Genomic DNA, 26,119 nt, shown 5'->3' on the forward strand with positions numbered 1-26,119 from the left:
TGGAGCCAGTTGGAAGAAAGCTGGACAGGGCAGCATCCGGGCCATTGTCAGAGGACGGCCCTGTGACTGCCCCACTGCCAAAACCTGGACACATAAATCAAACACAGGTATGCACATGTGCTTCGACACAGCAAAAATATATTTGTCTGAAAAGAATACTGGTCCATTTATATCACTGGAAAGAGCATAATGCCTCTTCTCAGCTTTCTTTAAAGTCATTAAAAATGTTTCGAAAATATAGGAGTGCAGAAAATGGAAATATCCAAGATCAACATGAGGACCAATAACAAAGATTCCATTTTTGAAACTGCATTGGGAATCCTCTGTAGAAATTGACTCAGAGCTCTAAGATTTATAAAAAAGGCCAAGAGTATTGGAGTCAATACAACACAGTGTCTGGAGACTTCAGCTGGTTGCCTTGATTTCTCAAATATGATGGAGGAAGCACCTTAGCAACTACAGCTGCCAGTTCTCTCAGGGCCCTGACATGCCTCTGGGTGGGTCCCATGGTCTTGCATGCTCAGGTTCCTCAAGTGGTCTGAAAGCTGACCTGCTACTATGGCTTAGAATCAAGTCCACCAGTCCAATAACCTGAGAGATGTGGAAATAGTGACTGGCAATAAAAATTGAGACCAACACTTGTTGAGTACCTCAGCCTTCTCCTTGTCTGTTGTCACTAGTCCTGTCTGGCTTATGGGGGTGGGGGGGGGGAATAGGGCAGGTGTGATAGGTTTCTTTTCATCTTCCTTTCCCCACTGAAATACCCGTAGGTGCCTTTATTATTCTTATTTTTGGCATGCTTTTCGAAATTCAGCTTGAACTGAGCCTTAGCTATACTGATCCCATCCTCACACACTCATGTGTTACCACTGTATTTTTCCCATGATTTGTCTCCCTGTGTATTGTCTGCATATTACCTACTTGCATCACATCTATTAATTTTCAATAACCTTCTGGCTTTAACTTGTTTTCAAAAAAACCCTTTTTGAACCCTTTCACCTCAGAAATTCACCTGGGAAATCTAAAATCCCCAAAATTCACCCCGAAGTGCCCCCTGGGATGCCCAGCACTCACCTGGCAACTCCCAGAATTCCACAAATTCACCCCAAAATTCACGGGGAACCACCAAATCCCAGGGCTTCTCCCCAAAATCCCTCCTGCAACCCCAAAAAATCCCTCAAATCACCCCCATTACCGAGTCCCCCCAACACCTCCCAAATTCACCCCAAAATGTCTCCAATCCCCATCAAAACGCACCCAGATACCCCCAAATGCACCAAATTCACTCCAAGACCAATCTGGGACTCCCAAAAATCACCAAAATTCCCCTGAAAATCCACCTGCATCCCCCAAAATTCATCGCAAAATTCTCCCACGACCCCCAAATGCTCACCTGGATACCCCAAAATCGACAGAATTCACCCCAAAATCTGCCTGGCATCACCAAAACTCACCTGAGAACCCTAAAATTCACATGTATATCCTAAAATTCACCAAACTCTCCCCAAATTACCCCTGAGATCCCTAGAATTCCTCAAATTCCCCCTAAAATTCAACTGGGATGCCCCACATTACACAAATTCACCCCAAAACTCGCTACCCGGGATCCCCCAAAATTCCACAAATTCTCCCCCAAAATCAATCTGGGACCCCTCAAAACTCACCTGGATCTCCCTAAATCCCCCCCCCCCCCCATTTCACCTGGGAACCCCCAAATCCCCAGAATTCAACCCAAAATTCACCTGGGACCCGAAAAACCTCCAAATTCGCTCCAAAATGATTGGCAACTTTACACACTCCATTTTCCCACAAAAGGATCTAGAGCCCTGTGCGCTTCGTATACAAACTAAAGGGAAAATACCTTTCTATTCATTCTCAGCAAAAAGAATTCCTATTCCTCCTTCTTTTGGAGAAAACTGCCTTGACTTTCTAAATTATTCTCTTGCTCACTTACCTGCATAATGCTTAGTCCCTGTTCTGCATGCTCATTTTCTTCACTTTTACAAGGAATCCTCTCCTCATCTTCTTCTTCCTCTGCTTCTTCCATTTCCTTTGCCTAGATCACCTGTTTCTCTGTTAGATTTGTTTCTCCAGCTGATTTTTGACAACTGTCCCTGTCTTGTGGCACCGCTCACTCGAGAGAGGTGATTGTCCTGCTCTGCTGTGGGCTGGGACTGCGCTCTCTTCAAGCCCTGGGGGCAATTTTGGATGCCACAACGTCAGAAAGACCTCAGGCTATTGGAGAAATGTCCAAAGGAGGGACACAGTGATAGTGAAGAGGCGGGAGGAGAAGCCATACAAAGAGTGGCTGAAGGCATTTGGTTCAGCTGCAGAGAGGACACTGAGATCACACCTCACTTGGGACCTCTCAGCTCCTCTCAAGGGCAGCACAGGGACAGCTTTGCTCTCTGCTCTCTGCGACCAGGGACAGGAGCCAAGGGAATGCCAGGAGCTGTGTCAGGGGACGATTAGGCTGGCTATCAGGGAAAGGCTATTTTCCTCAGAGGCTGATCAGGCCCTGAATAGGATCTCCAGGCAATGGGCACAGCCCCAAGGCTGCCAGAGATCCAGGAGCGTTTGGCCAATGCTCTCAGGGATGCAGAGGGTGGGACTGTTGGAGTGTCTGTGCAGGGCCAGGAGTTGGACTTTGACGATCCCTAGGGGTCCCTTCCGACTCAGGAAACTCTTACCATTTTCCCCCTCTTTCCTCTCCTTGCACAATGCTCTCAGCTTACTGTTCCACCGTATGTTCCACTTCTGAAACCTCCGCTACTTCTTTCCATTTCAAGCACAGTTCTACTGGTTACAATCCAAAGATATACAGATTGAAAAACAACCAAAAAGAAACACCTGTTTGGAATGTCGTGGTCTTATTTGGATCTCGAACTATGAAGTCGATTGTGCCTTGCAAGTTCTAAAAGCAAAACAACAAAAACCACCCACCACACCGTTTTAACAGAGGGATTTGCTTTCTTCTAAGAAATCCATATCCCTTCTCAAAATGGATCTATTTCAGTAAGAGAGCATCTTGAATAGATCACTTACTATCTAAAGAACCTGGAACACTCAAATCCGTAATGATAAGCCTGCTACCTTGTCGTTTTCTGTTCCAAAGGCAAATGAATTTGCTCAAAAAGGACAAAGTGTGGCTCTGAGAAATGTTTTGGTTTCCCTCTCCTATCTCTATCAAAAGCACTTTCTTCAATGGCTATAACAATATTTAATATAGTCTGAATTTTAAAGGTCATGAAAATTTTCTCAAAAGTGAAAAATTAATATAGCAGTCAGGTTTTAAACCAACGGGAATTTTTCTTTTACCTGTTTGAAGATTTCCTTCACACCAAAATCCTGGCTGATGAATACCTAGAAGAAATCAATTCCCACAAAATGCTTCTGGGTAAGCCATTACGTCATCCATTACAATTTGCTTCAGTGTCCCGTTCCTGTCCAATTGAAGGTCCCTGTTTAAGAGACTCAAGTACGGAGAGAAATAAAATTAAATTTGACTACAGTGCCTTTAAATCTAAATCGAACTTCCTGATTAAGCTCATAAAACCTTTAGGCTAAATGTTGCCATTGATCTGTTTCTACTGAACACAATCATGTCCTGGCTTGTTAGAGATTAGTTCATTACAAAGAAAGAAATGCACAGAAGTTAAAATATTTCCAAAGAGGCATTTGACATCCTTCCTTTTGGATGGGGAACCATTCCAACACTGCTTACATAAGAGGTCAAATTACTGTCTTCCATGTTAGTTGTGCACTGTGCTCAGTGGAGCCTTTCTGGTTTATTGGCCTTTGACTTGGCCATAAAGCTGAGTCTTGATTCAAGAAAAATCAATATTCACACTTGTTTTCATTTACACGGACATTGGCTTGGTCTCCTAAGCAAAGAGAATGATGGGGAATTTATGTAGGTGTTCAAATAGGTAACATTCTCTTTCCGCAACCTGGCATTGTATTTTCACTTGGTCTGTTACCTCTGGCTTTGTTTTAACGGCTCAAATTATCCGGAAGAATATCAAACCTCCAGCTCTAGCCACAGTCCCACTGCGAGGTGTGTGAAGGTATGTGCATCTGCCGCTCAGGTCCATACTGCTCTTCTAATGTGCCTCTGATCGAGCATGTAGGAAAGACCTCCTGGGTGTGTGAACAGTGCTGCTTCCTCTATGGCTTCAGAGCTGCTGCTAAGATCTTCAGGAAGGAGAGCCGTATCGTACCAATTTTTAGATGGTTTTTAAAGTTGCAAGTGCTTGGCTATCTTAATCTTCTGAGTTCCTAGAACTTTGAATGTGATCAAATCTATGAGTGAAGAGATGATGGTGCAGACCAACTTCTGATTCCGGTGATCCAAGAATCTGCGCTACTCCTTTAACCTTCTGAATAAGGCATGGATGTGATGGTATGCACAGTAATACTGATGTGCTATGGTTTTTGAATTATAGCAGTCGTCCTTTGTCCCATTCCTAAACCGTGGGCATTATTTGCCTTAACCTTGTTCAGTAGGGACATTATTCTATATTCTTACATGAAGCGAAAAGCACTCTTTTTCCATACCTTCACACAACAGCATTAAAACAAGGCCTAAGTAGTACAACCAATGTTCAAAGATGCTCTACCTTTTAAGTTGACGATACAACATTCATACCTTGTTCTAATTTGATCTCAAGAAGAAAGGGTGTTCTCCAAATACTCCTTCAGCTCTTCCTCACAGCTCACCATTTTGCTTTTTTCTAAAATTGTATCCAGATCACTTTCATCATTTAAGGCCACATAAAAAAGCTAGTAAAAATGGATTTGTAGATAGTAAAATCTCCCCAACTATTTAGGATTCAAGGAAGTTAATTATGCACATATAGTCTACACCCAGAAGAGAAAGCTACCTGAGCAAAACTCATCGCCTATGAAAATCTTCCTAGATAATGGACACCTCTGACACTGCCACCCCAAGTTGGTTGTTGAAACAATGAGAACCTCACATCCAATCAGACTCTAGACCTGCACAAGATCTCGTTATAGCAACTTGCAGCCACTTTCTACAGAAAGCAGCAGTGATCTCTATCACTGTTGCCATACCAAGAATAAGACAGGACTGTCCATTCAGCGTGAATCAAGCAGTTAGCAAAAATGCACCTGACAGAATGAAACTGAAGAGTAGAAATTCCCATCTAAAAGTCAAAGATTACATTTTTAATTTTATAGCAGGTATTTTGAATTTCAGAGGGCTCTTTGCATTAAGAAGTCCTGTCTTTATAGCCCACCCTTGATTTTATGTTTCTACCTGTATTATGGCCATTTAGCCGTCTCCTTAAAATCACTCCAAAGAAAAACATTCAAGTGAACAAGTTCTTTCTAAACTGCTGGAAGGTGAAATGAATGAGTAAGAGGATATGTAACATGATAAAAGGCTGCCTGGAATTTTACGACGGGTATCCAACATGGCGTCTTTGATCTGGAGAGTAAAAAAAATCATTCTTCAAGTAAACTGCTAAGAATGCGGATTATCAAAACTTCTGTTTATTCTGGCACCATAAAGCACCAAATCACATTCTATAATTTATCCCTTTAGAAACAACTGCCTGACATTTTTAAGTATAGAAAAGATTGGAAGACATTTGGGAGATCATTTCCAGCTATTCCTAAAGTCTGATCTTAAGCAGACTGGGCCATACATCATTCATCGCTATCATATGTATTTCAGAGAGAAATGATCATAAAAATACAATCTATTTATATTACAAATAATAAACACAAGAATTATGAACACTTCCACGTGAAACTCTTCCACACCAAGCCGTTTCTTTGGAGTGTTTTGTCACATTATGGACCTCGTTCTAAGGTGACATCAATAGCCTACCACGCAGAAGGCATTGCAGGTGGGAGCACAGGAAGAACAGACTAATCCCAAGGAGTGATGAAAATATACGTCATCAAATAAAAGAAACGTACATCCACGTGCTCCACTTCTTCTTCAAACCTACATTTTAGTTTCTCAGTCATCTGAAGCATGTTGGAGTGCACAACTTCAGCATCTTCTGCTGTGCAAATGTTCATATCCAACAGGGTCATCTGAAGGAAAAGAAGAACAAATTATTGACATGCACAGAAGAAATACTGTGTGGATTTCAGAGACCCTGGCTAAAATGTACTGTTTCTTTTCTTGTGGTGGACAGAGATAGATTCAGCCTCCCACATGCCATATTAGATCAGTAAAAAATACCATCTGGTTGGACACAAAGGGAGAAATTGAGGCAGAGGTGGAATTTCTTTCCCAAGATAAGACAGATTTAGCACAAGGGCTGAGGCTCCTTGCATCTTCCACATTCACGTAGGACAGCACTCCCTTCATTACCGGCATTTGTTACGGCTTTTCCACATTTCAAGTACAAATACCAACTACTACTGTGAAACCAAACGGATGGCTTACTTTTTGAACAGAGTAAGGCAGAGGTTAAAAAGGAATTCCACTTGTTATCTCAATGTTTGGTGCATCCTCAGACGCATTTTACTCGAATGACACATTGGATCACGGCTATCACAGCCAAAAGCTGTGGCACTCAAGTTGCACATCTGCCCTTTCTCCTGACATTTGCCCTCGACCAACTCATACTGGATGCTCATTTTCTCCACGCACTCCACATTAGGGCTGTCTGAATGCTATGGAACAGACCACAGTCAAAATTCCCATCTTTCATAGTGCAGTGTGACATGGAAACATGACAGAGGCCATGTGCTGAATCCCAGCACACGGAACAGATCCCAGCAGTGCCAACAGATCTTTGCCTACAGACACCAGACACTACCAGCCAAAGAAATCAAGACATTTTCATACACAGCTCTTTATCATTATGCTTCAAAGTAGCAAGGTACTTACAATCGCTACCAACTTCTTTGCTACCATACAGGCTACAAACATACCAACAGGATGTGCTCTGGAGCAAGAGAAGGCAGACACAGAGAGGGAAGGCATGCTGCAAGGACACAGAGAAAGGAAGTATCTCCAATACTTCCCCTCTTCTTCTCATACTTCCCCTCTTCTTCTGCAAGAGTTAAAAAGGAGTATTTTTGTATGATTGAGAAGGGATCCATGTCAAAATTAACTTTTGATTTCCCCCAGATTCATTCTAACCAAGCCAGTTCCTGCTAGATCTCACCATGCACAGGTGTTTGTACTGGCCAAAGGAAAGCCATGCCACAGGCAGCTTCTTTGGCTCTTACTGCCACCTCCAAGCAACTGAGAAGGTATGTGGGAACACACGGAACAAAGAATAGAGCAAACATGCACTCTCAAAGCAACTGTCTGCCTCATCGTTTCCTGGGAGGAAAGAAAATATTGCTTGAATTCCAGACTGCTCTCAGGATTTCCCACCCTACTAAGACTTTTGTTTCAATTCTCCAGAGTTCTGCACCATTCGCTTCCATCAGATTTGGCACGTGTTGGAGGCAAGAAGGTGCTATCAAAGTAGGAAACAAGAGTCAGGTATCCTAAAATACAAACCAGTCAGTACTTCAAATATAAAATTATGAATCCGTATATCCATACTACTGGGCTTTCTTTTATTTACAGCCATCTTGGCAGTGAAAATAAACCTGAGATTGTTGTTGTTCAAGGCCAACTGTTTACTGCCCGATTAGGAACTAACTGTCATCTACCTTGTTCCTACATTCACCATAAAAAACCTCCCTGTAAAGATCGTAATGCATTGCACCCACACCAATGCGTCTTGTGTTCAGGATGGATATTCAAACGTGGCAAAGTTAGATTTCTATCCAGACTCCTCTCTTAATTTATTACGCAAATAAAATCCCACGCCATGGAGAAAAAAATGCCTTGACAAAAGCACCAACTTCTAGCTCTCCACCCATCTTTGCCCATTTCTACTATGTTTCAAGATTTACTTCTGCATTCCTCCATTTTTAGAGCCTGATCTCCAATGGCAGGCCAAACTCTGTCCCCACAAATAAGAAACATCCCTCGTGGCAACTGATAAGTAACATTATTAAACTTCAATTGGACCAAAAAGTCTGATTACACCAAAAAGTTTGATTTTTATAAATAACATGATGGGGAGAAACATCTTTAACTAAAGCTCGATTTTCTTCTGTGTAGTTAAACACAGCACAAAAGTTCATTTTCACAGAACCAAAAATGTCCAATTCTTGTGGTTCTGAAATTGTTTCAGGAAGATGGGGAACCCACCACTCCCACGTACTAACAGGGGTTTGAAGGTCCCATTTTGGCGTTCCTGCCAAAGGTCCTCGTACAGCTCTATCAACTTCTATGGGAATTGGCCAAACATCCACAGTCACACCAACTAAACAAGTTGAAAATGGCTTCTCCGGGGTTGTGTTGGACAGACATATAGTATCCAGACCGGTCACATTAGCTAATGTCACCCAAACATTCGTCTTAGTCTGGCTAATTGGCAAATCTGTACTACTAATAGTAAACAAAGCAAAGCAATAAAAGCACAGCATAAAATGAAAACCCATATTTCCCTAAACTAATACAAAACAAAATTCTACAATACTACTGATTCCCCCTCTTTAAAAAAAAAATAGAACAGAGCACACAGTCTTCTTTAGATGAAGCATGAGATATCAGGTGTACGTAAAGATCTTTAACAGTTCACGTTTGTGTGCCCGCTTCTTCACTGGAGGAGTGGGTAGTGCTTTCTTGCTCTTGGAAAGGTTTCATGTTCTTAGCTGGAATCCACTTGGGTCCTGAATCTGTGGAAATACAAGCAAAACCCTTGCCCCAAGTTATTAAAGGAAATGGGCCTTCAATTTTCCGTTTCTAAATTTTTGATCAAAACTGGAGGATTTTCTTTCAATTTTGCCCGTGTATTGTTATAGAAATGCCTAAAAATCGGTGGGTCAGGCTCTGTAGGAGAGCTATTCAAAAAATTATAAACATACAAAGCTTTACTCAATCTCATTTGTGGTGTGGCTTGTGCCAATCCTCCTTTCTGCTGATCTAAGATACGTTTTAAAGAGCAATGCGTTCTTTCAACAATTGCTTGATCCGTGGAAGAATGAGCAATACCTAAAACATGTCAAACACCCCAATCCATAAAAAAATCAGACAATCTTTTGGCCTTATATGCTGGGCCATTGTCAGTTTTTATCTCCTGAGGCACACCCAATGAAGCAGAAGCTTGCAAAAAATGTTGACACACCTGGTTAGCTGTCTCCCCTGTATGAAGGGAGGCATAAACTGCACCTGAAAAAGTGTCCACTGACACATGGATGTTTTTAAACTTCCCAAATGATGGGTACTTAGTAACATCTGTTTGCCACAATTCAAGGCTGTGTAACCCTCGTGGATTGACTGCTCCTGTGGAGACAGGAGGTTGCACCAATTGACAGTCAGGACAGGCACTTATAATTGCCTTCGCCTGATCTTTAGAAAGGTGAAAGGTCCGCACAAGTGCTTGAGCATTTTGGTGAAAGAAGGCATGACTCAATTTTGCTTGCTCAAAAATGTTGGGCAAAGTATTAACAACAGCCACTGTCAGCTCATCAGCCCTAGCATTCCCTTCTGCCAGAAATCCTGGAAGTGAAGAATGAGCCCTAATATGGGAAACAAAATATGGATTAGTTCTATTTTGCAAGATAGTATAGACATGCAAGGTATCTATATAAATCATCATTATTGACATCTTTTAGAATTGATCCCTCTATTCTGTTTACTATATTTGCTACATATGCAGAATCTGTGATCAAATTAAAAGGCTCTGGAAAAAGTTGAAACGTTCTAACTACAGCTGCTAACTCCACAACTTGATGTGAACCTTCCACTGACTGAATATCTGACTCCCAGTCTTTAGTTTTTTCGTTTTGCCATGTAATAACTGACTTATGGGTTCTCCCTGAACCATCAGTAAACACTAATAGCTTCCAGAGGCACTTGACTTAAAATGGGCTTTTCCCTAAAATTTAATTTTGCTTGCAATAACTTGTGACTTGGGAAATGTAGAGAACAAATACCCGAAAAATTTAACAACACAATCTGCAAATCCTCTGACTTTTGCAATGCCCAATCAAAATACTCTCTCCTCAAAGGCAAGTAGATTATGGTAAAATCCCGACCTGCAATGGCCATTAACCTTTCCCTGGCTATAATTACAATCTGAGCCAACATTTCCATCGTGGTAAAAATTGTCTTGGGAGACCTAGAAGATAAAAAAACCCATTCTTTTATCAACAAAGGGTCCCCTTTCAGAACGTCCCACTGAAATATCAGTCCATATAACTGTTTGTTTCCCCCCAAAATTGCAAGAAAATAAGGCAATGAATGCACACATCGATGAGCTTGTCTAGATTGAAGGGCTTCAGTGACCTTTTCAAGGGCTTTCTGAGCTTCAGGTGTCAAAGATCTCAGAGAAGTGATGTCACAATTTCCTCTAAGCAAGTCAAAAACCGGAGCAAGTTCATCATTGGTAATCCCTAAAGTAACTCTGATCCAGTTGATTTCCCCCAAAAGTTGCTGCAGATCTTGTAAGGTGTTGACCTTAGTTTGGAGCTGAATTTTCTGAGGCTTGATGGAATGCTCTGTCATTCTCCACCCTAAATACTTCCATGGTGAAACTTCTCATATTTTTTCAGTGGAGATTTCAAGTCCTGCTTCCTGAACTGCTGCAACAACATTATCACAAACCTCTTTTACTTCCTTTTGAGTCAAAGCTGAAATAAGTAAATCGTCCATGTAATGTAAAATCATTGCTCAAGGATGCTTTTGCTGCACAGGGGCCAAAGCCTGAGCCACAAACCATTGACATATAGTAGGAGAGTTCTTCATTCCATGTGGCAGAACCACCCAGTGGTATCTTTGCAGGGGTTCTTGTCTGTTGATACTTGCAATAGAAAAAGCAAACCATGGAGCGTCATCTGGATGAAGTGGGATATTGAAAAAACAGTCTTTTAAGTCAATAATAACAAGAGGCCAGTCTCTCGGGATCATTGAGAGCGAAGGGAGACCCGGTTGTAGTGGTCCCATGTCTTCTATTACTTCATTCATCTTCCTGAGGTCTTGAAGCAGCCTCCAGGCACCAGATGCTTTCTTGCGAATGACAAACACTGGTGAATTCCACAGACTGTTCGTCACTCTAATGTGGCCTTTTTGTAGTTGTTCTCTAATCAGTTCTTTAAGAGCACTCAATTTCTCTTCCTCCAGAGGCCATTGACTCACCCATACAGGATTATTAGTTTTCCAGGATAATTTTGGAGTGATAAATGCTGTCATGGCTTTTCACAAAAATCCACTTCCAGCCTTGCTTCCCACTGAGACAGCAGGTCCCTTCCCCAGTCTGTGATGGGTCTTTGCACCACAAAGGGACAGATGGCCGCTGTCTTCCCCGCTGGTCCTCTGACTGTGATCACGTATTCACTTCGTTGACAAACAGTGGCCCCTCCGATACCTGTAATAGGATCTAAAGGAGTAATTAAAGTCCAGTCCTTTGGCCAAAGCAAATAAGAAATCACTGTAACATCAGCACCAGTGTCCAGGAGACCTGTAATTTCAATAGTTTTGTTATTATGAGTTAGGCTGCAAGTCAGTTTTGGTCGGTTGCGGCCTATATGTTCCACCCAAAAAACATGAGAAGCTATATTCATGTTCCCAGTTGACATCTGTTGACCTTCAACAAGCTGCTCCTCTATATTAGGTGGCAAAGCAACAGCTGTAGCTATTGGAGTTCCTGCTGGAATGGCAAGTGGAAGGCACCAGGCTTGAACTAAAACTGTCAATTCTTCATTACAATTTGCTGAAACAATAGTCGGAAAAACCACAAGTCCCAAAATACGATTCCTTTCTTTACCTATAATTAGAAAATCTTGTCTCCTTTGTGAAGTTCCCGTCACTCCTGTAGAAACAACCGCATGACAATTCTGTAAAAAGCAGGTTAATTTGCAAGTTGCCAGCTCGCATTGTGCCCCTGGGGGTAAAAGGGTGGGATCGTTGGGTAACTGACTGGCCACCCAGGGTATGATGGGGCCGGATAATTCATGTATCCTGCCCCAGGGAAGCCTCCTGGCTGCTGGAAAGCCACTATTTGTTTCGGCACGCGGTGGGGCGCGCTCACTCTCCAGTTTCGCGTCAACAGATTCCCTTCAATATCATATTTAGAACGTCATTGGCTAGCCTGATGCTTCCCCTTTCTGCATCTTGGGCAACAACCAGTTGACTTTTTGCTCTCTGCTGGGTCTGGGCAATTCTTTATCAAATGTCCTGATTTTCCACATCTATAACATGATCCTTTAGAAGCACCATCTTTCTGAAACTTATTATTGTGCAAAAGTGCTGAACTAAGATTATCAAGAGCCTTTGCAAGGTAATCATTATTCTCTTTAAGTTTTTCCCCAGTCTTCTCTCCCATAGTATCTGCTTGAAGAGTAGCTATATGTTGGGGAGTGCCAATCTTACTGCAAGCCTCTAGCATCCGTGAGAGATCGGGGTTAGAATCTGGCAGGCTTTGAATAACTTTTTTTACACTCACTATTAGCATTCATGAAAGCAAGAGTTTGAAGCATCAGTGTACGGATTCTATCATCTTCACATTGCCTGTCCAGGGCCTGTGATAGGCGGTCAACAAATGTTGCATAGGGTTCTGTTGGCCCTTGTTTAATTTGCACAAAATCTCCCACTGGGGTCCGCGCTGGCTGAGTCAGAAGCAAGGCTTTGCAGGCAGCCCTCTTAACATCATTGAGCACTGCTCTAGGCAAATCTACTGCCTGGTCTTCAGTTCTATCATGTGGGGCTTCTCCTGCTAAATCTGCCAGTGTAAACTGAGCATTGGGACCCCCAGCATATCCTTCAATTAATTGATTTAAAAACCTTTTCCACCTTCCTTCCCACAAAATTAATTGTGATTCCGTCAACAATGCTCCAGCAATACAACGGCAATCATGCGGTGTCAAATCCACACTGTTAAACATTCCTCTCAATAATTGCCTAAAATATGGTGAGCCCAATCCATCCTCCTTCAATACCTTCCTCAGCTCCTTAACATCTTGATGATCTATTGGTTCCCATCTAGGGTTCGCTCCTCCTCTGCCGTATCTAACAGGCAGAGCTAATAACGGTTCAGTAGCTAAATGAAAATCTTTCTCTTTAATTGCTTGGTGCCTCATTGCTGTCCAATTTACAGAAACATGCTGTGGAGTCTTTGACTGAGAATCCTCAGGCTTAAAAACAGACGAACTTCTTTCCCCGTTTGAGTTTTCTGGCTTTGATGTTGGAACCTCTGATCTCCCTGGAACGGGACAATCAACTCCTCTCTTTTTCTCAACAGCCCACTGATCTTCCCTCTCACCCTCAATCACGTCGTCCTGCCCCTCCTCCCTCCAATTCCCCCTCTTCTTTGCCAACTCTGCCTCATCTATGGATAGAGAAGGAGGGTTGTCCCATGCAGGCACAGAAACCGCAGCACCGCGGCTACGCGGGGGGGGGGGGGGGGGGGGGGGATCCCGATCTCCCGATCACATTGCCGGTCCGGCTGTGGGCGGGGACCTGCAACTCAGCCTCCGTAGGTGCACAATGAACACAGCAACGAGGGCCGGGTTGGGGACCCGCAGGCGCAGAAGATGCGACGGCTGCCCGACGCAAAGGACTGACGTCATGAGGCAGCACTTGTTCGAAAACTTCCGCACTGTCCCGATAAGTATGCAGAGATGGAAAACTCCCCGAATGCGCTCCCGAATCCAAACTCGCGGCATAAGGTATGAAAGCCGACTGAGTCATTTGTGAAAAAGGCCCGTAAAATGCAGCAAGGCCCGCATCGTCCTGGCGCAAGGTAGAAAAAAATGGCGGCGCAGCTACCGTTAAAGGAAGCGGCCCGCACGGCATGTACCTAGCACCCGCAGTCATGCCGTAAAAATCGCGACGTGCTTCCAGCGCAGTCAAAACTGGCACTGCCGCTCGACTCAACCGCGGAGGGGAGGGAAACTGACAATCACCCGAATCCCCGACACCGGAACCCGGTACAGGACCCGCAGCTCTTTCGCCCTCGAAACTCCGTTCGGGGGCCGGTGGGACAGAACCAGGTCCCGCACTCGCAAAACAGGGCTCACTGTGTAACAATCGTGGCGGCGAGACCCCGAGATCGCGTTCAGGGCCATCCTCCCTAGCTGCAGGAGACCGCGGTGGGGTGGCTGCCAGAGATCGCGGTGGGGGGGGCTCGGTACCAGAATTTCCCTCAAAGGCTCGCAACGGCATCACAGAAGGGAGAGAGGAAACCTCTGTATCGACAAGATTATGCATTAACAGAGAATCACTAACAGTCTTCCAAGTGGGTAACAGCAACGGGGCTGTCTTATCACCTCGAGTAACATCTTCAAAAAGCTTAACTCCTATCTGATCCAAATAAGAAGCACTTAAGGCAGAATCAAGATCTATATCAGGAAACACACTATGAGCATATACTAAAAGCTCTTTCAACTTTTTTTCAGAAACGTTAAAACCAAGCTTTCTTAACAAGAATTTTAAGTAATCAAAGACATATTTCTGTTCTTTTGGCATATAATTTCGCATTTCTCTAATTCTAAATGGCACTACTCTTCACCCCAAAGCTCACCTCAATATAAGACGGGCGATGAGAAGGTCCAGACCCAGCCCCCTTCGTCCACCTTTTAGGGGTGCTTGCTCCTCTCAGCAACCGGTGGGGTGTCCAGCCTTCTTCTTACCACACTCAAATGAGGGTTCGAGGGAGGCCCGACAGTAGATATAAAGCCTTGCAAAGAGAGGCGAAAGCATGGCACCAAACACGGGGCACCAAATGTGAGGTTTCTGGGGACCTCCGGGTGCCTCTTGTGCACCCACACTCTCAGGCTACTTCTTCTTTATGTAAAAAGCAAAGCAGCTAATAGTAGCTGTAAAGTTATTTATTGCAGAAGCACATCAGTCTCAAATGCAGAGTCAAAGCTAACAAAGTCCATTCCAGGTTCTAGCTCAAAGTCCCAAACAGAAGCAGAAGCTCCCCGTGGTCCCAGCAGGGCCGGAGGAGCCGGGCAGCTCCTATCTTCTTCTCGGGTCTTGATTTCAGCGGCGAAAACAAAAGCAGAGCAAAAGCTGTGGCATAAAAGCAATGGCTAAAAGCAATGTTGCTTTCCAAGCCTCTTCTTTTATAGAAACTTATGAGCAAACTAAGACGTAGAATCGGACCAGACTCGGACCACTACTTCTAAACCTATTAGAATTCTAATTTCTTAACACACCAAGCTACGTATAAATTACGTTCTTGGCCTATCTTGTTCTAACTGAAAAATGTCAGCAATTTTCTTAACTCTAACTCTATTATGTCTAAAGCTAAGTTCTTGGAGCCTCTAAGAAAACACTAGTATATTTTTCAACCTTCACTAGAACATGTACTACAACTTCTTAGGCATCTAAGACCTTTTGCTCACTAAAAGCACTTAAAACTTATTCCATTTACTTACTTATTTTCCTTCTCTTATGTTATAGCTTAAGTCTACACCTCTGCCTTATAAGTAAGAGGCCTAATATACTTCAATCCATCCAAAGGATTCAACCCAATCCCTGCATTCTGATCTCTCCCTGAAGGATTCAGAGAAACTCCTGACATACTGACTCCAACAGTGGCGCACACAAGCACGGTATTTGTGCGGCTTCGATCACCGCCCTCACCCATGTCTGGTGCCGCTTTCACTACCCGGCGGCCAGAGGCCGCTGAAGCAGCGCCACACAGCCAGCAGTGTGCCGGCAGCCAAGCGCTCGAGAACGCTTCTTCTGCCCAAGCCCGCCTAGGAAGCGCACCTTTGTTCTCAGAGCTCTGTGCAACAGTCTGCCTCTCTCGCAGATCGAATGGAAAACGAAAGCTTTTCGCCTACGCCCTTCACAGAGATCTGCCGCCAGGACGAGAATGTCTTATGGCCGGTGCTCGATCCCGCCACGAGGAAGCTGCTATTAGCACCGCATTGCAGGGGCACTTCTAACTCCTTGACTACGTGCTCAGCGCTCTCCGAATTCGCTGCTAGCTCCACGGTCCTTCTCAGCTGCAAGTAGCAGCGCTCACATTACATAGAGCTTCGCATGGACCTAGGACCTGGAGAGACATATCTCACACGAAAATGTGCCAGGACAGAGACGTTCTACACTGAGTAGAGACAGAGACAGACAAAGAGTTCTACACTGCCCCTACTCGTCGGCCATCCTGTGGTCCTGCGGACTCGGCTGTGAAGAATCGTTCCTTTAAATACAAGCGAGAGCGCCTCTCCAGGCACATTGCACTGAGTGAGAGCTCCCTAGGGACTTTTGGATGGAAAACTTTTTCCACCTCCAAAAATTCATGGGTAAGTCCTAAAAGTTTTGGTTTTATTAAAAATAGTTTTGTCCAAGTATTGCTGTTCTAAACACCCTTGGTTTCAGTCTGAAATTAACTGCTTGTTTCTGTCTTTTTGCCTAGTGGCAATCTAATTCTAAGCTAACTAGATGTGTTGGAAATCCATAAATTACATCTCAGGTTAGGTGGGATAATTGGCCCGGAAGAAAATGGAATTGAGAATTTGGAAGGAAACCAAAGTGAGCTGAAGTCACAATCCGAGACTCCCTTGGGTTCCAAATCCTTTCATTTATGTTTTTGTGGGCTTTTTTGAAGGCGATGTGCAGTTGAAGCCATTTTTTAGCTGCGGTTAGACCTGCTCTGCTGTAAAAGCATTATTTTCTCAGTGAGCATGGACAACAGTTACAGTGTCGTCTTTTAAGATTCGCTGCACTCCACTTATGGTGGCAAAAGCAGTGCCTTGACTGTAATCATAAAAGTGATTACAGTTTGATTGCTTTGACATCATGTAGGATGCTTCCTCCATCTGCTGTGGTCAGCATTAAGTAACAGATTTCTCAGTTTCTAGGAAGAGTCTAGCAAACAATCACCTTGCTCCTTCTCTTGCATTTATTCATCACTGCTATGTTGCTATACAGAGAGATAGTCTGTTTATGATTCAACAATTCAATGGGACATCAAGTAAATAGCAAAGCAAAACTAACTACCGAAAGCACTATAACGGCCAGAGATTAGCTTGGATCAAAACAGTTATTCTCCTAGCATTGTTTACAAACATGTCAGCATGTGAAACAGAAGGCACAATGTAGTTTGTGCTTTGTTTTGGGCATGCCCCGAAGAAGGAAATTCTGATTTCACATATGGGAAAAGAAATGCTGACATTTGAATGAGATTGTTCATACCCCAGAAAAGGTTGCTTTGAAAGGTTGTGCAAGTCCTGTTAGGAAACATGGCTTTACAAGTCCTTTCCACCAGGAGACAACAGCTGCAGAACATCTGGGTGTGCCAGTGTTGAGAGCACCAGCAAAGATCAAAGAGAAGTTGGTGAACAATGGCAGTGGCCTGGGGGAGAGCACGTGAGCTGCTGGCTGTGGGACCAGGTGAGTCCTGACTGATTTAGGAGGTGTGTGATGGTCTGTGCCAGCAAGCGGAGTAGTGCTGTGGCCTTGGGACACTGCGAATACTGGAATTCAGTGGGGTCACTGGGTAGGCTGAGTGTCTGAGCTGCTGGAGGGACCCAGTTTGCCCACATGTAAACATCCAGTCTCACTCTTGCCAGCCACAGAAAGGAGCAGGATGTGGCTTCTGGCGATGCCTGTCATGTATATGTAGTGTATATGTGTGCTATCCCAGCCTGCTGGGAACACTTCTTCTTTGTGACTGCTTGGGCTGAGGGAGAGAAAGCAGTGGTAGTTTCTGAGGTTTCGAGTTTGCTCGAGTTTCTCAGGCTGTTTCTGGAGCCACCCAGAGTTCTCTTCCTTGAAGCATTTCAATTCCTGGTAATTTTCAAAATTCAAACAGACACAGCCCTAAGCTAGTTGATCTGACTTCAGAGCTATTCTTACGCTGAGCTGTTGGATGATCTGATCTCCTGAGATGTCTTCCATCTCAGTTTATGACCTGGTTCTTGTGAAAAGTAGGATCTTTTAGCCTGGAGAAGAGAGGTTTCTGGAGAGACAGTATTGTGGCCTTTGAATATGTAAAGAGGGTATAAGACAAATGGAGAAAGACTTTTTAGGAAGGTTTGCAGAGACAGGACAAGGGGCCATGCTTTCAAACTGAGACTAGGTTTAGATTGGCTTAAAGGAAAAACTTTTCAACAATGAAGCTGGTGAGACACTCAAACGGGTGTTCCAGAGAAGTTGTGGATTCCTGTCATGGTTTAATTTTGACTTTCCCGGCCAACGCACCAAATTAATGTCTTCGGTTTGAGTTGCCAATTTAAATAAACTTATTTTTTCTGTTGTGAGACAGAACCAGGAGCAAAAGAGCAAGGCAGGCCTAAAACTTGAGAGAGTATAAATGAAAATTTATTAACTACACAAACAAAAAGAGAGGAAAAAAAATTCAGAATAAGATTTTTCGGATCACTCCTTCCCTCCCTCTCCCAATCTTCATAACAACAAAACAAACATATAACAAATACTTCGGTCAGTCCCCAATTTAGTCTTTCCCTGTTCACTTTTGGAGAGAGAAGCCTCTTCTTGTTGAAGTTGTAGGGATTTTTCCATCAAGAAGGAAAAAGACAGTTCTCTTGTGGTTTCATCCTTCACGATTTGCATCCGCCCGGGAACATGCAACCGTGACACTCCTCCCAACTCTACAGCGTTCCCAAAGTTGTAGATGTGGGCCATGTCTGTCTCATGGGGTATTACTTTTAAGAATGGAATGTTCTACAGCAAAGATTCTCTCTGTCTCCTTTCTCTCTGCTCAGGCTTCATCTACAGAAAACTGAAATCCCCTTCTTTTCTCAGAGCAGAAATTCTCAACACAGGTGCTTTTTAGTCAAATCATCTATTAAATGGAACATTTCCATCCCCCCATGTCTCTTTCCATGGTTTATAGGAATATTCAGTACATCAGTTCATTCCTACAATTTCACAAAAAAATTTTTCAGCCATTTCAGCATCTTCTCATTCTCCTTCCATCTTAAAAACTTAGCTCTTACATCACTGACTTCAGAAATCTTCTTATTCCCTTTCATATTCAAAGGAAAGGCTGGAGGCTTTGCAAATCTTATCTGAGCACTAAAGAGTTAAAGTTTAACACAACTACAAGAGTTGGGCCAGGCTCAGGCTGTGCTGGGGGGGCAGCTGAGGTGTTAATCAGACTTTCTGGGACTGGGCTGCAGCCCCACAGTGCTCATAGCCACCCAGGCAGGCCCGGCCGGCAGCAGCAACAAGAGTCGGCCTCCCCTCCCACGCCAGAGCCGCAGGCCCGTCGAGGAGGAAGCTGTCAAGGTCTTATCACACAATTTTTTTTCCCCCTGGCCATCGGGTCCCCTTGTTGGCAAACAGGGCCCAAGCGGCCTCCCAAGCCTCCCCCCCCGCAGGGGGGAGGGGGAAGCTTGGGTTGATGTTACCTGCTCAGCCGCCGGAAAGACAAGGAGGCTGAGTTCCGGATTACCTCCGTCAAAATGTGTGTGCACAGAGTGAACTAACTTTCTCTAATTGGCTGTTGCAGGTATCCCAACCCCCACAGAGGAAATTCCCTTAGGAAGAACCTCTTCTGAGTTTCTTCTTCCTAAGTCAACCTATCACAATGCCCCATCATTGAGAGTGCTCCTTATCAGTTTGGCTAGTCTTGAGCAATTTGATCGACTGTAAGATCTACCTGGCAAGGAAGTTGGACTAGATGATCTTTAATCATATAGTGTTGTACGATTCCGTGAAAGACAAAATGCAATAAAGTTCATATATCAGATTTTGGCGCAGACATATTTATTATTTCTCACTTTCTGCATCATTGCAATGACAACTTGTTAGCTTCTGAAATGATGAGCTGAGATTGATTTCCTTCCTTAGTTTCATTTTCCCTGTTATTCCTTCACTCTTGGACTTTTTTTTTCACTAGATTTCCTCTTTCAGTCAACTGCCCTTAAGTATCACTTTGCTCCCCACCTGGCTTTTTTTTTTTTTACAATGACACCTTTTGACTGGTTCGTTTTGGGCCTTTGCTGCTTGAAGTCCTGCAGCCTCCTTGTCTGAGCATTATGGAGCTTTCTTTACAGCTTCATCACTATGCAAAAAGCCATAAATTACTGTGTTCCATCTCACATACCATCAAGTATCACACTAATATTCCCTCTGCTGAATAGTTGGTTGGCTTACATAGACCAGCCAAATACCAGGAAATCCAGATGGCAGCAAGAATCTTGTAGACTACTCCCGCTGTTCATTGAAATCCTGGAGAAGTCACGTGAGGTATCACATGCTCTTGAAAGAAGTGTATATGATCTCAGACATTCTAGAATGGGCTATTAATATTGTCATGAGTTTCTGGCTAGACTTTTTAGTATGCAAATTCAAATTCAAATGATCTGAAATGATAGAACTTCAAGAAATATTCTTTCCCAGAATCGAAGTATGATGGAGTTACACAGGGAGAATCTTAATCTTAGTTATTCTATTCCATCTCACATCATGGCTGGGGGCAGGGAGAAGGGAGTATCTTTGGGGGACAGTGGGTTCCGGTGTAGTCAGTAAGCTAGGCAGAAAAGCCATCAGGTATTGTCTGTTGTTGTTGGGGGGGGTGGGGGGGATTAATGTGAACTCTTCCTTTCTTGTACCCTGCCACTAGTATTGTTGCTAAAATTGTTTGTTTTCTCATCCAAGTGACAAAATCAGCACACTTAATGAGGGATGAAGAGGGAGCAGCGACCTCAGAAGAGGAGGAAGAAGAAGCAGAGCCTGCTGTCCTCCAGAAGAAAAAAACACTACCAGCCAACTTTACATCAACTGTGAACCTCCTGGGCGTGTACTCTATCCCCTTGTCCAGATCACTGATAAAGATATTAAACAGGACTGGGCCCGAGACTGAGCCTTGGGGACCAACTGGATGAACTCTATTTCCCACCTGCCTGTGGGCCTGGCCATCACCCAGTTTGTCACCCAGCAAACAGCCCACCCATCCAAACCATAAGCAGACAGTTTCCTCAGGAGAATGATGTGAGACTCATTGCAAAAAGGATCAGGGAGATGCCTAGAAAGAGTCTCAGGTGAATCCAGGAGACTATAGTGGAGGACTATTCAGTTTTCCCATCAATTTGCTTAAAAAACTCTACAAAACCATAATAAAAACAAACAAACAAACAAACAAACCAACAAGCAAACAAACAAAAAAGGCAGACCAAACAAACACACAAAAAACCCCAACCAATAATCCCCAATAAGACAAAAAATGCCCCACAAAAAGCCCCCCAAAAAACCCACCCAAAACTGAAAAAAATCCCCAAACCCAACACATAAAAAAATCAGGGTGAAGGTTTTTATTAACTTGAAAAATAACAAATCAAAATAAAACAAAAAACCCCAGAAAGTCACATTTCTAAAGGTGCTGTCCCAGCCTTTTCTCTCAGCAGGAAGGACATCCCGAAGTGGAGCCAGTTGGAAGAAAGCGGGACAGGGCAGCACCTGGGCCATTGTCAGAGGACGGCCCTGTGGCTGCCCCATTGCCAAAACCTGGACACATAAATCAAACACAGGTATGCACATGTACTTAGACACAGCAAAAATATATTTGTCTGAAAAGAATACTGGTCCATTTATATCACTAGAAAGAGCATAATGCCTCATCTCAGCTTTCTTTCATTCATTACAAATGTTTCGAAAATATAGGAGTGAAGAAAATGGAAATATCCAAGATCAACATGAGGACCAATAACAAAGATTCCATTTCTTGATTACCACTTGTTGAGTACCTCAGCCTTCTCCTTGTCTGTTGTCACTAGTCCTGTCAGGGTTATGGGGGTGGGGGGGGAATACGGGAGGTGTGATAGGTTTCTTTTCATCTTCCTTTTCCCACTGAAATACCCGTAGGTGCCTTTATTATTCTTATTTTTGGCATGCTTTTCCAAATTCAGCTTCAACCGAGCCTTAGCTATACTCATCCTGTCCTCACACACTCATGTGTTGCCACTGTATTTTTCCCATGATTTGTCTCGCTGTGTATTGTCTGCATATTACCTACTTGCATCACATCTATTAATTTTCAATAACCTTCTGGCTTTAACTTGTTTTCAAAAAAAACCCTTTTTGAACCTTTTCACCTCAGAAATTCACCTGGGAAACCCAAAATCCCCAAAAGTCACCCCGAAGACCTCCCTGGGATGCCCAGCACTCACCTGGCAACTCCCAAAATTCCACAAATTCACCCCAAAATGTCTCCAATCCCCCTCAAAACCCACCCAGATACCCCCAAATCCACGAAATTCACTCCATGACCCAGCTGGGACTCCCAAAAATCACCCAAATTCCCTGGAAAATCCACCTGCATCCCCCGATATTCATCCCAAAATTCTCCGACTACTCCCAAATGCTCACCTGGATACCCCAAAATCGACAGTGTTCACCCCAAAATCCACCTGAGAACCATAAAATTCACATGTATACCCTAAAATTCACCAAATTCCCCCCAAAATTCCCCTGAGATCCCTAGAATTCCACAGATGTTTCTACCTGTATTATGGCCATTTAGCCGTCTCCTTAAAATCACTCCAAAGAAAAACATTCAAGTGAACAAGTTCTTTCTAAACTGCTGGAAGGTGAAATGAATGAGTAAGAGGATATGTAACATGATAAAAGTCTGCCTGGAATTTTATGACTGGTATCCAAGATGTCATCTTCTATCTGGAGAGTAAAAAAAATCAGTGTCCAAGTAAACTGCTAAGAATGCGGATTATCAAAATTTCTGTTTATTCTGGCACCATAAAGCACCAAATCACATTCTATAATTTATCCCTTTAGAAACAACTGCCCGACTTTTTTAGGTTTAGAAAATATTGGAAGACATTTGGGAGATCATTTCCAGCTATTCCTAAAGTCTGATCTTAAGCAGAGTGGGCCATACATCATTCATCGCTATCATATGTATTTCAGACAGAAATGATCATAAAAATATAATCTATTTATATTACAAATAATAAACACAAGAATTATGAACACTTCCACATAAAACTCTTCCACACCAAACTGTTTCTTTGGAGTGTTTTGTCACACTATGGACCTCTTTCTAAGGTGACATCAGTAGCCTACCACGCAGAAGGCATTGCAGGTGGGAGCACAGGAAGAACAGACTAATCCCAAGGAGTGATGAAAATATATGTCATCAAATAAAAGAAACGTACATCCACGTGCTCCACTTCTTCAAACCTACATTTTAGTTTCTCAGTCATCTGAAGCATGCTGGAGTGCACAACTTCAGCATCTTCCGCTGTGCAAATGTTCATACCCAACAGGGTCATCTGAAGGAAAAGAAGAACAAATTATTGACATGCACAGAAGAAATACTATGTGGCTTTCAGAGAGCCTGGCTAAATGTAGTGTGTCTTTTCTTGTGGTGGACAGAGATAGATTCAGCCTCCCACATGCCATATTAGATCAGTAAAAAATACCATCTGGTTGGACACAAAGGGAGAAATTGAGGCAGTGGTGGAATTTCTTTCCCAAGATAAGACAGATTTAGCACAAGGGCTGAGGCCCCTTGCATGTTCCACATTCACGTAGGACAGCACTCCCTTCATTACCGGCATTTGTTACAGCTTTTCCACATTTCAAGTACAAATACCAACTACTGCTGTGAAACCAAACGGATGGCTTACTTTTTGAACAGAGTAAGGCAGAGGTTAAAAAGGAATTCCACTTGTTATCTCAATGTTTGGTGCATCCTCAGACGCATTTTACTCGAATGACACATTGGATCACGGCTATCACAGCCAAAAGCTGTGGCACTCAAGTTGCACATCTGCCCTTTCTCCTGACATTTGCCCTCGACCAACTCATACTGGATGCTCATTTTCTCCACGCACTCCACATTAGGGCTGTCTGAATGCTATGGAACAGACCACAGTCAAAATTCCCATCTTTCATAGTGCAGTGTGACATGGAAACATGACAGAGGCCATGTGCTGAATCCCAGCACACGGAACAGATCCCAGCAGTGCCAACAGATCTTTGCCTACAGACACCAGACACTACCAGCCAAAGAAATCAAGACATTTTCATACACAGCTCTTTATCATTATGCTTCAAAGTAGCAAGGTACTTACAATCGCTACCAACTTCTTTGCTACCATACAGGCTACAAACATACCAACAGGATGTGCTCTGGAGCAAGAGAAGGCAGACACAGAGAGGGAAGGCATGCTGCAAGGACACAGAGAAAGGAAGTATCTCCAATACTTCCCCTCTTCTTCTCATACTTCCCCTCTTCTTCTGCAAGAGTTAAAAAGGAGTATTTTTGTATGATTGAGAAGGGATCCATGTCAAAATTAACTTTTGATTTCCCCCAGATTCATTCTAACCAAGCCAGTTCCTGCTAGATCTCACCATGCACAGGTGTTTGTACTGGCCAAAGGAAAGCCATGCCACAGGCAGCTTCTTTGGCTCTTACTGCCACCTCCAAGCAACTGAGAAGGTATGTGGGAACACACGGAACAAAGAATAGAGCAAACATGCACTCTCAAAGCAACTGTCTGCCTCATCGTTTCCTGGGAGGAAAGAAAATATTGCTTGAATTCCAGACTGCTCTCAGGATTTCCCACCCTACTAAGACTTTTGTTTCAATTCTCCAGAGTTCTGCACCATTCGTTTCCATCAGATTTGGCATGTGTTGGAGGCAACAAGGTGCTATCAAAGTAGGAAACAAGAGTCAGGTATCCTAAAATACAAACCAGTCAGTACTTCAAATATAAAATTATGAATCCGAATATCCATACTACTGGGCTTTCTTTTATTTACAGCCATCTTGGCAATGAAAATAAACCTGAGATTGTTGTTGTTCAAGGCCAACTGTTTACTGCCCGATAAGGAACTAGCTGTCATCTACCTTTTTCCTACATCCACCGTAAAAAACCTCCCTGTAAAGATCGTAATGCATTGCACCCACACCAATGCGTCTTGTGTTCAGGATGGATATTCAAAGGTAGCAATGTTCGATTTCTATCCAGACTCCTCTCTTAATTTATTACGCAAATAAAATCCCACGCCATGGAGAACAAATGCCTTGACAAAAGCACCAACTTCTAGCTCTCCACCCATCTTTGCCCATTTCTACTATGTTTCAAGATTTACTTCTGTATTCCTCCATTTTTAGAGCCTGATCGCCACCTATTAAGTGTAGCTGGGGCACTGAAAATCAAGAATGCATTTTCTCCATTCTAAAGAGCCGTACGGAAATAGTTGTAGACCCTGCCTTACTGCTGCATTTAGCAATCACACATTGACAGGAAGCAAAGTGCTTTTTGTAGCCAAGTCCTTCATTAACTCCAGCAACAATTGTTTTCGTTTATGCTTTACCCTCTTTTGCGATACCCGATATATTGCAAAACCTTCCGTCTCTGTTCAGTGAGTACCATCTGCTCCTTTATCAACTTTTCCATTTCCATATTCACAGTTGGGGGATTCTGTATTTCTTCACTCGCCATAAATTCTCTGCAGGATGGAAATTAGATATGTAGAATGGAATCACATGATATATGTGATATTATACTTGATATTACATAGAAAGAAAAAATGATCAAGTATTACTTTGATAGAAACCAAAAGTGAACACTAGCCACTTTGTGTTGCTCATTGTCCAAAAGAAGGCTGCCACATTTCTGACCTGAAACTCTGAACTACACACTTCTTTTGCATGAGCTTCCAGTCCTTGACTCTCCCTTGCCATTTCAGTTGATGCCATTTTTCTTTCTCAAGCTCTGATTTCATTCGATTCAAGAGTAGCTTGGCAGTTGCTCTCTCATTATCCAGCAGTGCTCCACTTACATTCTGTGTATTAAAAAAGAAAACCAGAAGTAGAAGCAGCATACAACATGCAAAAACAAACAAAAAATTGTCTCCTCTACAGAAAATGAGGGGAGAAAAAACCACAAATGATAACCAATACCCTGCCAAGTAGAAATTTCTTCTATATTTCAGTGATTGATAGGCAGAAAAAATGAAATTCATTTGGGGAAAGAAAGACATTCTAGGAATATTCAGACTGCTATCTTGCCCCAGGTAAAACATTTACCATGGCCCTAGCCTTAATGAGCTTGTGAACATCAGCTGCCAAGAGGAAGGACATTTCCTCCAGTTTCACAGAAGACTTGGTCAGTACATCTG

The 26,119-nt window shown here is 43.2% G+C and overlaps 1 long non-coding RNA gene across 1 annotated transcript; it reads left to right on the forward strand.

Annotated features, from left to right (window-relative positions):
* The first annotated feature begins 13,563 nt into the window (after positions 1-13,563).
* On the forward strand, positions 13,564-22,227 carry LOC148220378 (uncharacterized). The gene is made up of 4 exons (XR_015799003.1): positions 13,564-13,719; positions 15,461-16,308; positions 17,274-17,398; positions 20,633-22,227. It is a non-coding gene; the product is annotated as an uncharacterized LOC148220378 (long non-coding RNA).
* Positions 22,228-26,119: the final 3,892 nt, after the last annotated feature.

This window comes from Sturnus vulgaris, chromosome W (assembly GCF_052056855.1).
Source record: "Sturnus vulgaris isolate bStuVul1 chromosome W, bStuVul1.hap1, whole genome shotgun sequence".
Classification (NCBI taxonomy): Eukaryota; Metazoa; Chordata; class Aves; order Passeriformes; family Sturnidae; genus Sturnus; species Sturnus vulgaris.